Source organism: Carya illinoinensis, chromosome 16 (genome assembly GCF_018687715.1).
Source record: "Carya illinoinensis cultivar Pawnee chromosome 16, C.illinoinensisPawnee_v1, whole genome shotgun sequence".
Lineage (NCBI taxonomy): Eukaryota > Viridiplantae > Streptophyta > Magnoliopsida > Fagales > Juglandaceae > Carya > Carya illinoinensis.
Genome location: NC_056767.1, coordinates 17,786,421 through 17,801,077, shown reverse-complemented (window position 1 = coordinate 17,801,077; position 14,657 = coordinate 17,786,421).

Genomic DNA, 14,657 nt, shown 5'->3' with positions numbered 1-14,657 from the left:
TTGTAGAGAAAAGCACCGGTTCGTAAAGCATTTTAGAGAAAAAGCACTTCATTTTCCTTTTCATTTATTTAAGAAAACTCTAAAAGAGGATGAACGCAATACTTACCTGGACTTCATGCCATACTCATTCCATGCAGTCCATTCGTGTGCATGTCAAATGGCAACCTACATGCATACACATAACCTTACATCATCATCTATCTAATGCATAAGCAACTGTACTAGAAATAGAACTACACTTGACTTGGAACACTCTCCATCCATCCCTGGGCTCTTACGTGCCATTTACTATGCTACAACCTTCGGGGTCCTATCCCTTAAAATGAACCTCTGTAATTCATAGGGTTAAGACACTAAGACCTTCATCTTATTCTTCTATTAACCACAAGTTGATGCATGGCTCAGATTGACCAAGTCATGCATCCCAATCCTAGACAACCTACCCAATACTACTTTCATGTATCCTAGCCCATACTTAATCCTCATTCCCATCCATACAAGCCACATGACTTTAAGCCAACTCTGAGGCTTAAACATCGTGTATCCATGCTGAGAATAGATTACCCATTACATATGGTAAACCTGTCCGGCACACATCTTGCTAGAGGCACATGTATCTTATCATGTTTATCACCTAAGACCAACTTATAGTCCAATGAATGCCAGCTTGTATAAACAAGCTCCATAATCCAATACTAACTTGTTCAGACCCAGTCGATAGGACATCCTACTTTCCGACCCTGTACAAGTCCATCCTGACACTTAACAAGAGGACTGCATCCACAAATGCACCTCTGTCATGTCACGTAGCTTGAGACAAATCCCAAGTTACAGCACGATACCCGTCATGCTTCCGTTTCACTACTTTGATACTTTCCCACCACTTAACACATAATCTCAACCATAAGTCAGCCACAAGGTGACACTCGTCACCTTGGACTACATGCCACGTCAGAGTTGCTTTGGGACACTGTTACATAGTTCTCGACACTACACAATACACTCTACGCTCCTCAACTACGCAACCATCCTTTTATTTGTGCACGTCATACGGTACATCGCTACACAACACAGAGCACACTTCACGTGAACTCTCCTCCACTCACTCTACATGTCACTACAGTGCACGTAGCACAATGTGTCGCTGCACTACATGGAGTACACTCCACGTGTACTCCCTTCACACACCACACCGCATCACAACTACAGCATAAACCTCGCACCCATACTTCACAGCACAATCCACAACACTACATGATTATGCCCAACACTTCGTGATGCATCCACACTTCACTACACAACTATGCAACGAACTCCACAATTACTAACAACACAGTCTACAGTCCAACCAACCAACTAACATGAATCATAAGTAATGAGAAATAGATGGTTATACCATCGACAGAATAACCCGTACTTCGCTTGTTGCCCGTCACGATCAAGGTGTCAGAGGAGTCGTACATGGTGGTTAAACCACGTACGGTGGCGGTTAGCCACGTAGAATGGTTGTCCACCACATAAAGTGGCGGTTTGAGCTTGGGAGTAGCTAGGCGTGGTCTTGGAAAGGCTCAAGGTGGCCTCATGGTGGTCTGAGGTGGCGGAGCACAGTGGTATCACGCTGTGAACAGTGCATCCTAGGGTATGAGAGTGCTTGAGAGAGGTGAGGATGGGTTGGACATCATGGCTAGGCATGGAAGAGCTTAAGGGAGCTGTCGTGGAGTTGTGGTGGCAAGATGGTGTTTTGACAGTGGCTCATGGTGGCAAATCGGCCACAAGTATTGTAAATTGTACATGAGAGAGTGGGGGAGAGTGGGGGCTATTGTTAACTCGGTTGGACATGAAAATAGTTAGGAGAGGTCATGGTGGTGAGAGGATCATGGTGGTGGTGGTAAGGTGGCATGGGTATCCGTGCACGATGGTGAAACCGTGTGTGTGTGCGTGTGACCCATCAGAGAGAGAGGGAGGTAGGGGGAAAGGAGACCATAGAAATGAAGTCCATGGAGTGAGGATTCCATTGGTGGTGGTCAAAGGCCAAGCTGGCCGTGTATGGTGGTGCTACGGTGGAGAAATGTGTGTGAAGCCCATTTTAGAGGTGATGCCGAGAGGGAGGAGGAGGGTGCCGTGGTGTTCACTGGTGGGAGGAGAGGCTTGTTGGTAGGGAAGGAGGTTGCCGGTGGTGGAGGTGGAGTTGGGCGGTTGGTAGTGGAGATGGGCTGGAGGAAGGAAGGGCACGGTGGAGAAGAGAAACCGTGCGTCGGGCTTGGAGAGAGGGAGAGAAGAGAGAAAGAGGAAAGGAAAAAGTTATGGGAAAAAGAGAGGGGTTTGGGTATTTAATCTAGGTACTTCGTTTCGGGATCTACAAAACGATCTAGAATCTACAAAATGATCTAACGGTGAGTTTAAACACTGATTTGAAAACGTATATTAAATAAAATACTGAGAGGAATTGAGATAGAAGTCTGGTAAATCCCTCGAAGAGGATAAAACCAATTAAATTAATTTAGAGTTTTCAACATAATTTACATCTTGTAATATTTTTAAATGTCTAAAATATTTAATTTAAATAATTTTTCACAATTATAATATTTTTGAAGCTCTTCAAAATATTATAATTGTGTTATTTAAAAATAAATTTAGTCTAATAACACTGAAAATATCACATATAAATATTTTTAGAATATTTAAAATATTCGTAATTTTTAAAATATCAAACTTGATTTAAAATCCGATTGATTTTTAAATATGCCATCAAGGCTCAGCGCGTAGATAGAAACTCATAATTAAAGAAGAAGGGATGAGCAGGTTATTACATTTACGTTATTGGAATATCATGTGGATATTTATTAGCATTTGTCGATTTGATTTCAAATGAGTTGATTCTGGATTTGTTGGTTGCATAATGGTTTCATTTACTCACAATTCAAACTGGCGAATTATTGGCATAAATGTCCCATTATTTTTTTTTTTTTTTTTTTGAGTCTTGACATTCGTTGGCCATCTTTGTTTTGTTGGGCTCACTATTGGTTTAAATGATTACTTTTGGTGAGCATTTGTTGGGCCATATGGTTTAATGCATGAAGACCATTTTTTTATTGTTTGATTTCGTATGGGCCACTTACATGTTTTATGATAATAAATTAGTAATGGTGGCTATGTTATGGGCTCACTTGTATTGGGTTAATAATTGTATTTATGCATGCATGGACTGAACTGTTATGGACCGGATTTTGCATGTAATTGAGAAAATTAAAAGAGAATGCCAGTATAGGATTTTGAACTCAAAACATAGTGTTCAAAAAAATGCATGCTCACCAATTGAGCTACTCTCTTTCATGACAATATTTTTATTCTGGGATATTATTTATCTGTTTTGAACATGGACAGATTTTTGCTTGGTTATTTTTCAATTAATATTTAGATTATTGTTAGCATGTTGTCACCAAAGTGATCTTGCTGGGAAAAGTTATAAATATTGAATTTAATTATGACTTTGCAAAATTATTATGGAATGATTATATGATTATTATGGTTTGACCCAAAGGTGCACCAAATTTCAAGTATTTAAATCAATTAGGATAATTGATAAAATGATAGTGAGATTGGAATGGATGCCCAAAAGTGACAAACCAATCACACTTTGAAGGGTTATCAATTATGCCTAGGTGAGTGAAAAGCACCATTAAATTTGAATATTAGTATATTGCATTAGTTAATCTAAAGATTGAATGCAATATTACTAATGGAGGTGATTTTCTCAAAGCATTAATGTTGTGATGATTTTATTGCAGCATTAATTCCTGTTTTGCTTCATTCGCTAGCTTCTTCTATTCTGATCTTTAATGGAACTAATTTCTCTGATTGGAAGGAACAGATCCATTTTCACCTTGGTTTCTGGATCTTGACTTAGCATTGTGAATTGACAAACTGGCTGCTATTATTGAAACAAGCAGTTCAAAGCAGCAAGCTTTGTCTAAATCATGGGAAAGATCGAACAGATTAAGCATTATGTTTATGCAAATGTGTATTGAAAATGCAAAGGAATATTTCAAGGCTGTGGAAGATTGGTTTCGTTCGGCGGACAAGTCCCTTGGAGGGAGATTAATGGCTGACCTTACCACCATGAAATTTGATGGTAGCCATCGGATGTATGAGCATGTCCTTGAAATGACCAATCTAGCTGCCAGACTCAAATCTCTAGGCATGAATGTTGATGAAAGTTTAATTGTTCAATCCATTCTGAATTCCTTGCCTACTCAGTATGGGCCATTTCAGATTCACTATAACACTATTAAGAAAAAGTGGAATGTGAATGAATTGGCAAGCATTTTAATTCAAGAAAAGGCAAGGCTTAGGAAACAATGACAACATTCAGTTAATGTTATGAGTCATGGAGTTGGAAGTGAAGGAAAGAAACCGAAGAAGAGTTTCAAGAAAGATCAATTGAAGGTTGCGGGACCTTCTCATGTCAATAGGGCTCGCAAGGGGGAACATAATGGACCAAAATGCTATTTCTGTCATGGCTATGGGCATGTACAGAAAAATTGCCCGAAACTTAGAGCTTGGTTCGAGAAGAGGGGTAAGCTATTGGCTTATGTATGTTTCGAATAAAATATGACACAAGTTCCTTCTAATACATGGTGGATTGACTGTGGTTCTACTATTTATGTTTCAAATTCGATGCAGGGATACCTTTCGATCCAGAACATAAAGGAAAATGAGCATTTTATAATCTTGGGAAATGGAACTCAAGTACCAGTTGTTGGTGTTGGAACTTTACGTTTGTTTTTAGAGTCAGGCCACTGTTTGGACCTATTTGATACTCTTTATGTTCCTACTATTTTTAGAAATTTAATTTCCATGTCAAGACTTGACCATGATGGTTATGCTTTGTACTTTGAACATAAGGGTTTTCGTTTGTTGAGAAATGACTCATTTGTTAGTTCTGGTGTTTTATCTAACGGGTTATATAGATTTAATCTTAACAAAAATTTTGCTAAAACACTCCTCACCCAGCATCATGATGTTGGAACTAAACGTAGCAGAGTTAATGAGAATTCTTCTTTCTTGTGGCATAAAAGACTGGGTCATATATCCAGAGAAAGAATAGAGAGATTGTAAAAGATGGGATTCTTTCAAATCTTTATTATACTGATTTTGATGTATGTGTAGATTGCATTAAAGGAAAGCAAACCAAACATACAAAGAAAGGCACCACAAGTGGAAAACTTTTGGAGATTGTCCATACTGATGTATGTAGACTTTTCGACTCACCATCTTTTTGTATAGAAAAGTACTTTATCACTTTCATCGATGATTTTTTATGTTACGATTATGTCTGTTTGTTAAATGAAAAGTCTTAAGCAATAAATGCTTTAAAGGCATATATTGCTAAAGTTTAGCAACAATTAGATAGAAAGGTAAAAATCATTCAATTAGATAGAGGTGGTGAGTATTAGGGAAGGCATGATCGAATAAGACAATGTCCAAGACCGTTTGCTAAATTCCTAAAAGAGCATGATATTTGTGTACAATATACAATGCCTGGTACACCTTAGCAGAATGGTGTGGCTGAAAGGCATAATCGTACTGTAACAGCCAGCTAGAAATTCAATGGTAGAATTTCTATAGACTTTAGGTATCTCGTGAAAACTCCATAAGTTTTCACGAATCGACTAATCACAAAGGTTTTAGTCTGTCCACATAGTCAGTGTTATCACTCACTATGGTGCCAGAAATGTGATTTTAATTGTTTGAGGTAGTTTGAAGTGTCAGAATACGTTATGGTCTACGCCACTAGACTCAGTTGAATATTTAGGATTTTATGGCGCAATAACCCATTTTCATAATTCGGACGAAATGCTTGTTTGAAACTATGAATTTATTTTTAGGGGCACTTCGGGGTTGAGTTTTGGTAAAGGATTTTCACTGTAGGTTAATATGAATATTTAGGATTTTTCGGTACTAAGTTTATTATGCATTTTTGTGGAGTGAATAGTAACCTCGATAAACGTACTAAGTGCAGTATTTTCAAAATCACAATATGGAATGTCCAAATTAGGTTAGAGAAGTTTTATTTGGACACTTGGCAAGATCTTGACCACACATAGTAAATAGTATTAGATACTTGGCATAAAGAGGAACCATTAGATGGATTTGTGAAGAAAATCAAACTGTGAGATCATGCCACCTAAGCAAACCTTTTTTTTATCTGATCAACCAAATTGAGCCAGATCAAAGAGGGTTTCAACCCTAATGAAACCATAAATGGTTGGAATCCAATTGAAACCCCAAAATCTTGGTTGAAACTGAAACTCTAAACGGTTTCCCCAAACCCTAAATTGGCCTTCAAACCCTTTTTGATCCAATTTCTAGCATTGTGTTTAATCACTTGATTAAGTCACTTCCACATGCTATTAACTTCTCAAATTCTTGTTATGACATATTTATCCAACCTTTTAAACCTTGGAAATTTTATTGGGCCAAGAAAACTTGGATTTGGGCTTGATAGCATCTCAAACCCTAACCAAACCCCATTTAAACCCCAAATTGAAGCCCACTTGGTTGAGGCCCACCAAGACCCACGAATTTGGCCACCTTGGCAAAGATTCTTGAAGAAGTTTCCTCCCCCACATCGCATACTATGCACTGCCCTTGGCTGCACCCAATAGTGCCTTGATGAGATGGAGAAACCCACCCCATCAACCTCCATACCTCACAGCTTCTACAGACAGTCCTTTGCCCCCCACTATTCTCCACTTTATGTCACATAGCCACCTCCAATAAAGGTCATTCAAGTCTGAATATTCCCCCTACAGAAATATTTAGTCGTGCAACATACACTTTCATCCCTTTCATCACTTCCTCAGCCTGCTCTTAGAGAGAAACCCAAAAGAGCTCTCTCGGGCAGATTTATAGGTCTTTTTGCGTGGAGATTTTAGACCCTTTGTAGTTATTTTCACATGATGACTCCTTCATAAAAGTTGTTCCTCTTTTCGTATAGTTTCTGTACATATATTATTTGTATCATTCCATGGTCAGTTGGTCGGTAAAAATTAATTTTAACCATGGAAAGGTCATTCTAGGCGTGAAACTGGAGAGTATGATATGTTTTGGAGTTTTTGACCAAGCTAATGGACATATCTTAGTCTGAAAATTTTATGAAGTGTTTTTAGCATATTTTTATGAGTTTCCATTGAGGTTTTTTTTGCATTAATAAAGCTTTTGATGATAGATATTCTTAGATCTAGAAACTTGAAAACTGGAAGTGGAAAAACAGTTTTTGTTTGGAGAAAGTTTGAATATTTCGTGGTTTGATCTTACTCTTAAGGCTTTGATATTTTTATATGATGATCCCAAGTCTTTTATTTTCATGTTAAATGTTATTTTGAAGACATTTAGTATTAGTTTCAAAGATATGATTTTTCTATGCAAGAGGATTCCGGTTAGGCCTAAGATTTGATGTGTTTGGGTTAGATCTATGTTTTATTGATTTTTAGTGATGTGATTTTAAGTTTAATGGTTGGATATTCTTTAGGACACATTTTTAAACCATGTGATGCTTTATTTTGAAGATCTCACCGTCTTAAGCCATTGATCAAGAGATTTATCAAAGTTAGTTGAGGAAAAAGTTTCTGTTTTTGGACTAAGTGTAAAACCAAAAACTCCAAGTGTTATTTTGTGATTTTGGTGACTTTAGTTTGATGCTTTAAAGCATGGTTGATCTTAGAATGATATGAATATGTTAGAAGTAAGATTTGATTTTTTGGAATTCTTAGAGATGTTTTGATTTAGGGTCAAAGCTTGTGATTAAGTGTTTGGATCCTTTTACAAAAAGTTTGGTGTTGATTATTAACTTTTTCTAAATGGATGTTTTAAGTATGGTTGTAAACTAAGAATAGGAAGATCTTTGTTGCAAAATTTTGGTTTAAGCATGAGTTTTGAAGTTGGAAGGAATTGCAACAAAAATCAAGAGAAATAGCCTATGGATGTCTCGGCCATAGTGTGTTTTCCATAGTTGTAATTTGTTTCAAATTTTTCTGAATTGATATTTGAGTTTAGGACAAAATTTACATGAGGAATGTAAATTTTGAAAATTTTTGGAGTTAGGATGTGAAATTCTTAAGCTAGGGGTAAAATTGTCATTTTTTCACATGTAGAGGGTAAAATGGTAATTTTACTCTAAGTTAGCTTGTTCTCATGTTTCTAATTGTTAGTAATTAAATTTCTAACTTTTAGAATATCCTCTTACAGTTCCTCGTGTTTTGCACTTTATTCTTCTAGAACGCGACGATCGGGGTAAGTTAGCTTCTAACTTATTATCAGTTTACTGTATATGTATGATGGGTAAGGGAACTACAATTTATGTATGTATGTTATCATATATGCCATGCCATGCCACGCCATTATATGTTTATCTGTTATGCATGATTTATTATATCACAGATATTTATCTGTTACACAATTTATTATGTCACATATTGCTATATGTTATAAGTATGTCATGTTAAGTATGCCACATGTTACATGTATGTCATATCATGTAATATTTACCATTTGCAAGTATGTCATATTAAGTAAAGAAGTCAGATCAAGTTTATATTAAGTCAAGTTTCAGATCACGTTCATGCTAAGTTATTCATGTCAATCACGACCCTAAGTGCTAGGATGGGGTAATTTCCTAGTGGAACTCTTTTGTTCATGTTGGAGCGTCTAAATAGGTGTGAAATTTCCTGAGTTGACGAAGTATAGTCAACAGGTTGCAAATGAGGCCTAACTAGCTAGTCACCAGAGTGCGCCAGGCACTAACGTCGATGGAGCCATTTTTTATTTTATGTATGTTCATAGCAAGTTGGCACAAACAATTCATGGGGCCACAACAACTGTGGAGCATACACTACATGAGACACAGCAATTGTGACATGTAGAATACGTGGGGCCATAACAACTGTGGAGTACGTATTAACGCACTCACAGCTGGTGTAGATACCTGTGTTGTGATGCGGTAATCGGTAGGGACACACGGCTCAAGGGGACCCGTGTAGCACCCATATGGTCACGTTATTAATTAAGTCTATTGAACAAGATTCTAATTTCATGTCAAGAAGTTAAGAATAAGCAATCATGGTAACCCCATGAGATAAAAATAAGCAATCATGGAGACCCCATGAGATAAGAATAAGTTTCAGATCAAGTTCATCTTATGTTATGTTATGTTCATGTTCATGTTAAGTTTCAAGTTCATGTTCATACCATGTTATGTTCACATTTATGTTATATTCAAGCTCACGTTCATGTTATATTATGTTCATGTTCATGTTATGTTTCAAGTTCACGTTCATGGCATGTTATATTCACGTACATGTTATGATATGTTCATGCTTACATTATGCCTCAAGTTCACATTTATGTCATGTTATGCTCAGATTTATGTTAAATTCAAGTTCATGTTTATGTTATGTATGTTCACGTTCATGCTATGCTTCAAGTCCATGTTATGTTTCACATTCATGTTATGTTGCTAGCCCATGTCATATTTTAAGTTCAAGTTCATCTCATGTCAAGTCAAGTTCAGTTCACGTTTCAGTTTAGGTTATGTCAGTTATACCATGCTATATGTCAAGTTATGCTATGCTTACTTACGACTTTAATTATGCATTCATGCTTTTACTGCCATGCATACATCTTTAACCCGTGTGGGAGTTTCCTGTTAACTTACTGAGATTTGTAATCAAATCTCACTGTGGTAGTCTCAACTACCATTCTGCCCCAAATGGTAGGCGATGTGTCAGGATTAGAGCAAGGAGCGGACATTGGTAGATTGAAGGATGTTGACTAGAAGCCGCAAACACGACGTAGAGCTTACAGCTTCCCTAGTTAGTTTTTGGACAGTATTCTAGCCTCGTTAGTCGAGTTACATGAGTTACTCGATGAAATTCCTCAATAGTGTATTTGTAATGTAAATATGGAGTCTGACCTCCCATGTTTTTTAGATAACAGTCTTCTGAGACTCGTATTGAAATTGTGGATGTTTTATTTTGTTAAGTATGCTTGGATTACGATTTAACAATTTGGGATACTATAAGTTTGGTACATAGTATTGCTAAAAAAAATTATCCGCTGCGAATATTGCATAATGTTATATGCATGTTAGGAACATTACATCTTATATGTCATGAACGGGAGTAGGTAACCTTATATTGCATGTCCCAATACTTCGGATGTCCGTCCGATCCCAAACGGAATCTAGGGGCATCACACGTACTCTTATGGAAATGGTTAGGAGTATGTTGAGTAACTCCTCAGTACCCATTTCATTGTGGATGCAGGCCCTTAAGACAACCATTTATTTGCTTAATAGGGTTCCTAGTAAGGCAGTTCAAAAGACTCCTTTAGAATTGTGGATGGGAAGGAAACCGAGTTTGAGACACTTTCATATTTGGGGTTGTCCAGCAGAGGCTAGAATCTATAATCCACATGAAAAGAATTTGGATTCTACAGTTGTAAGTAGGTACCCAGAGAAGTCCAAAGGGTATAGTTTTTACTACCCTAACCATAGTAAAAGACTTATTGAAACTGGAAATGTCAGATTCCTTGAGAATGGTGAAATTAGTGGGAGTGATGTATCACATAATGTGGTCATTGAAGAAGTTTTGGGTGCATATCTTGATACTCATAACTTCAATAGAAATTATTGTTTCTCTAGTTGTCCAATAGTATGATAACATTGAACAACAATCTAATAATTAATCACTCCATAATGAGAATGTCACCAATGAACCAGTTTTAGAACAATCACAAGGAATAGCATTAAGGAGATCTCAAAGAGAGAGGAGATAAGCTATTTTGGATTATTATTTCATATATCTGCAAGAATCTGATAATGATTTAGGGACAAGTAAAGATCCAGTTTCATTTTCACAAGCCATTGAAAGTAGTGATTCTGAAAAGTGTATCAATGCTATAAATGATGAGTTGAAATCAAATGAACAAATGAAGTTTGGGACGTCGTTGATTTGCCTAAAGGTTTTAAGACAGTCAGGTGTAAGTGGGTTTTTAAGACCAAACACGACTACAATGGCAATATTGAATGACATAAAGCTAGAGTTGTTGCAAAAGGTTTCACTCAAAAGGGAGGTGTTAATTACAAAGAGACATTCTCTCCTACATCGAAGAAGGACCCCCCTAGGATCATAATGGCTTTGGTGGCTCATTTCGATTTGGAGTTACAACAAATGGATGTGAAAACGGCTTTTTTGAATGGGAATTTAGATGAAAAGATTTATATGGATCAACCTGAAGGTTTCTTGATTAAAGGAAAGGTGCATATGGTTTTCAAATTAAAGAAGTCAATTTATGGAGTTAAACAAGCTTCTAGACAATGGTATCTTAAGTTTAATGATACCATCACATCCTTCGGATTTAAGGAAAATATCGTTGATCAGTGTATATATCTAAAGGCCAGTGGGAGCAAGTTTGTTTTCTTGATTTTGTATGTTGACGATATATTCCTTGCCAGTAATGATCTTGGTTTACTGAATGAAACCAAGAGATTTCTTTCTATGAACTTTAAAATGAAAGATATGGGTGAGGCAACTTACGTGATAGAAATTAAAATATTTCATGATAGATCACGTGGATTGTTACAGTTGTCTCAGAAGCAATAGATCAATAAGGTTCTTGAAAGATTTCGTATGGCTGAATGTGCGGCCACTCCTACTCCTATTTGTAAAGGGGACAAGTTCAGTGAAAAGGATTATCCATATAATTTATTAGAAAAGAAAAGAATGAAAAATATTCCTTATGCATCTGTTGTTGGAAGCTTGATGTATGCTCAAACGTGTACAAGACCGGATATTAATTTTGTAGTTGGAATACTCGGGAGATACCAAAGTAATCCCGGAATGGACCATTGGAAAGCTGCTAAGAAGGTTTTAAGATACCTGAAGGGAACAAGACACTATATGCTCGCGTATTGAAAGTCTAATCAGTTGGAGGTGGTTGGCCACTCTGACTCAGATTTTGCTAGTTGTGTTGATAGTCGAAAGTCAATTTTAAGTTACTTGTTTCTATTAGCTGGAGGAGCAATATCATGAAAAAGCGCCAAATAGACTATCATTGCAACATCAACTATGGAAGCTGAATTTGTGGCATCCTTTGAGGCCACAATTCATGCTTTATGGTTGCGGAATTTTATCTCGGGACTTGGAAATGTCGACAGCATTGCCAAGCCGTTGAGAATGTATTGTGATAATTCCACAACAATCTTTTTCTCCAAGAACAACAAATATTCTAATGGCACTAAGCACATGGAGCTCAAATATTTGGCCGTTAAGGAGGAAGTTCATAAATAAACAGTGTTTATAGAACATATTAAGACCAACTCTTGATTCTAGATCCTTTGACTAAATGGTTAGCACCAAAGACATTTAAGGAACACGTTGATCGCATGGCTTTATGTTTTTTTTTTTTTTTTGGTTCTATAACATCTATAGAGATATCACTAATTGTGTTTCTAACATTTTTTTCCTACTTACCATCAATTACATAATTATGAAGATGGATTATTGATGACAGGAATCGTCTTTAACAAGGACATTATGGGGACATTACAGTTACTTCCTATTATGGATGAGATTGCTACAAATCAGCCACTATTCACATCACACACCCCACACTTATAGCTTTTCATAGAATGTGGGAGTGTTTTTCATAGGGTGTGGATGGTGAATAGTAGCTGACGAGAAGAATTATCCATTATGGACTATAATTAAGTGATTTGCTAGCTTTGTAGTGCATGGAATGGAAGATGTTGCTTTATTGATATTTATCGCCATGACTCATGTTGGTAAGTTATTTAATTATGATATTATTGTAATCTCACTAAAGTGCGAATAAGCTAATGTTATCGCATATTATGTTTACCTTGTCAATCCAAATAAGTGTCATTCATATGGGCCAAGTGGGAGAATGTTAAAATGTGTTACACATGAAAGGGTAATATGGACATTATTTGGACTTAATGAGATAAGGTGGTTATTGGCTTTGGAAAAGAGATGCACGGTTACTTAAATAATGAGAGATAATATGGGAAGTTATTTTCCTATCTACCTACTTTTATGGGGAGTAGGATAATTGTTTTCTTTTTGTAAGTAGGAATTGTTCTCTCTCTACCCACATTTTTTCATTTTATCAGTTTTTCTCATACGTTCTGGTGAAGCAAAGAAAATGGGTTAAGTAAGAGAAATAATTTCTACAAGCTTTCTTCAAGAATGAGATTTCATTATTGTTAATTCCGGTATGTTTTATGAAATATTTATTTCCACATAAAAGATAATTATGTGATTTTCATGATAGTTGGATATTCATATTTCAGTAAATTAAATTTTACACCTTGAGGCTACTAAATCTTCACTCTCGACATCAACATTCCGTTAAATCAACCGTTCTTTCTTGGACTTCATTATCATTGATCTTAAGACCAATAAGATGAAGGGGCTTTCCCCGGCCAGTCCAAAGATTGGGTCCAATAATACCACATAAAGCAATTCCCACGACCTCATCCATGTACCAAAGTCCATTGGGGATGGCTGAACCAGTTGGGGATCCTATTTCCTCGAAGTATAATGCAACCTAAACGGTCCTTAAATAGACCCTGTTAACAAATATCATCAACTTTCAGCAATACAAACTACACACCAAGGGGCACATGAAAATGCATGAGAGAGAGAGAGAGAGAGAGAGAGAGACCTTTCCCAATAAAGGATCTGCCACATGATTCCCTATGTTCACAAGCATTTTATGGCATTTGCACAAGTCAATCCATTCTAGTGCTTTTAAGTTGCATGCATTGAATTGAAATTTCTTTGATGCTTCAGGAAAAATTTCCAATGACATGCACCCACTAGCATCTACCCCCTTGATATTATTTGGTGGAAGTTGAACAAATTCTTGAAGTTGCTTGCAATCTTCCAATATAAGGATCTTCAGTCCAATAAATCTATTTATGCTTGTAGGAAGGCACACAATATCAGTTCCCGAGTAATATAAAACTTGTACTGTGGAAAAGTAGTTAAATAGCTTAAACAAATTAGATTCTAATAGGACACACTTCCCAAGATTCAAAAATTGCAATGACGGAAACACTGTTGAGGAACAATCCTCATTATAAAGGAAAACACTAGTCCCACAGAAATTTTGTACTGAAATTCTTTACTGAAAATTTTTTTCATTTCTTTTTTACTTAGTGATTAAGTATGTGTTTTAAATGAATATGTGTTTTTTTTTTTATTTTAAAAAAATATTTAAATATTTTTAAAAAATGGTGAAAGAAAAAGTGAAAAAAGAAAAGAAAAAAGAAATGAAGTGATCGGTAGAAGATTTTGGTGGAAATCTTATGTGGACATAGCAACGTCCAGGATGGAGGAAACTTCCACCCCAGATCCAGGATGGAGGATGGATTTGTCTCAGAATTTGAATCAAATTAATCTCTTTTGAACTTCCTACTCTCTAGTCCAAGATCGAACATGCATTGTATGTATTCATGGTGTAAAATTGAAAAGAATATGTAAATATCTTGTATGAGAGACACAAGAATGGTTAGAAGTACCCGTTCCCTCCTATTTGCCACCCTGACAAATTGGCCACTTCTTTTAGGCATG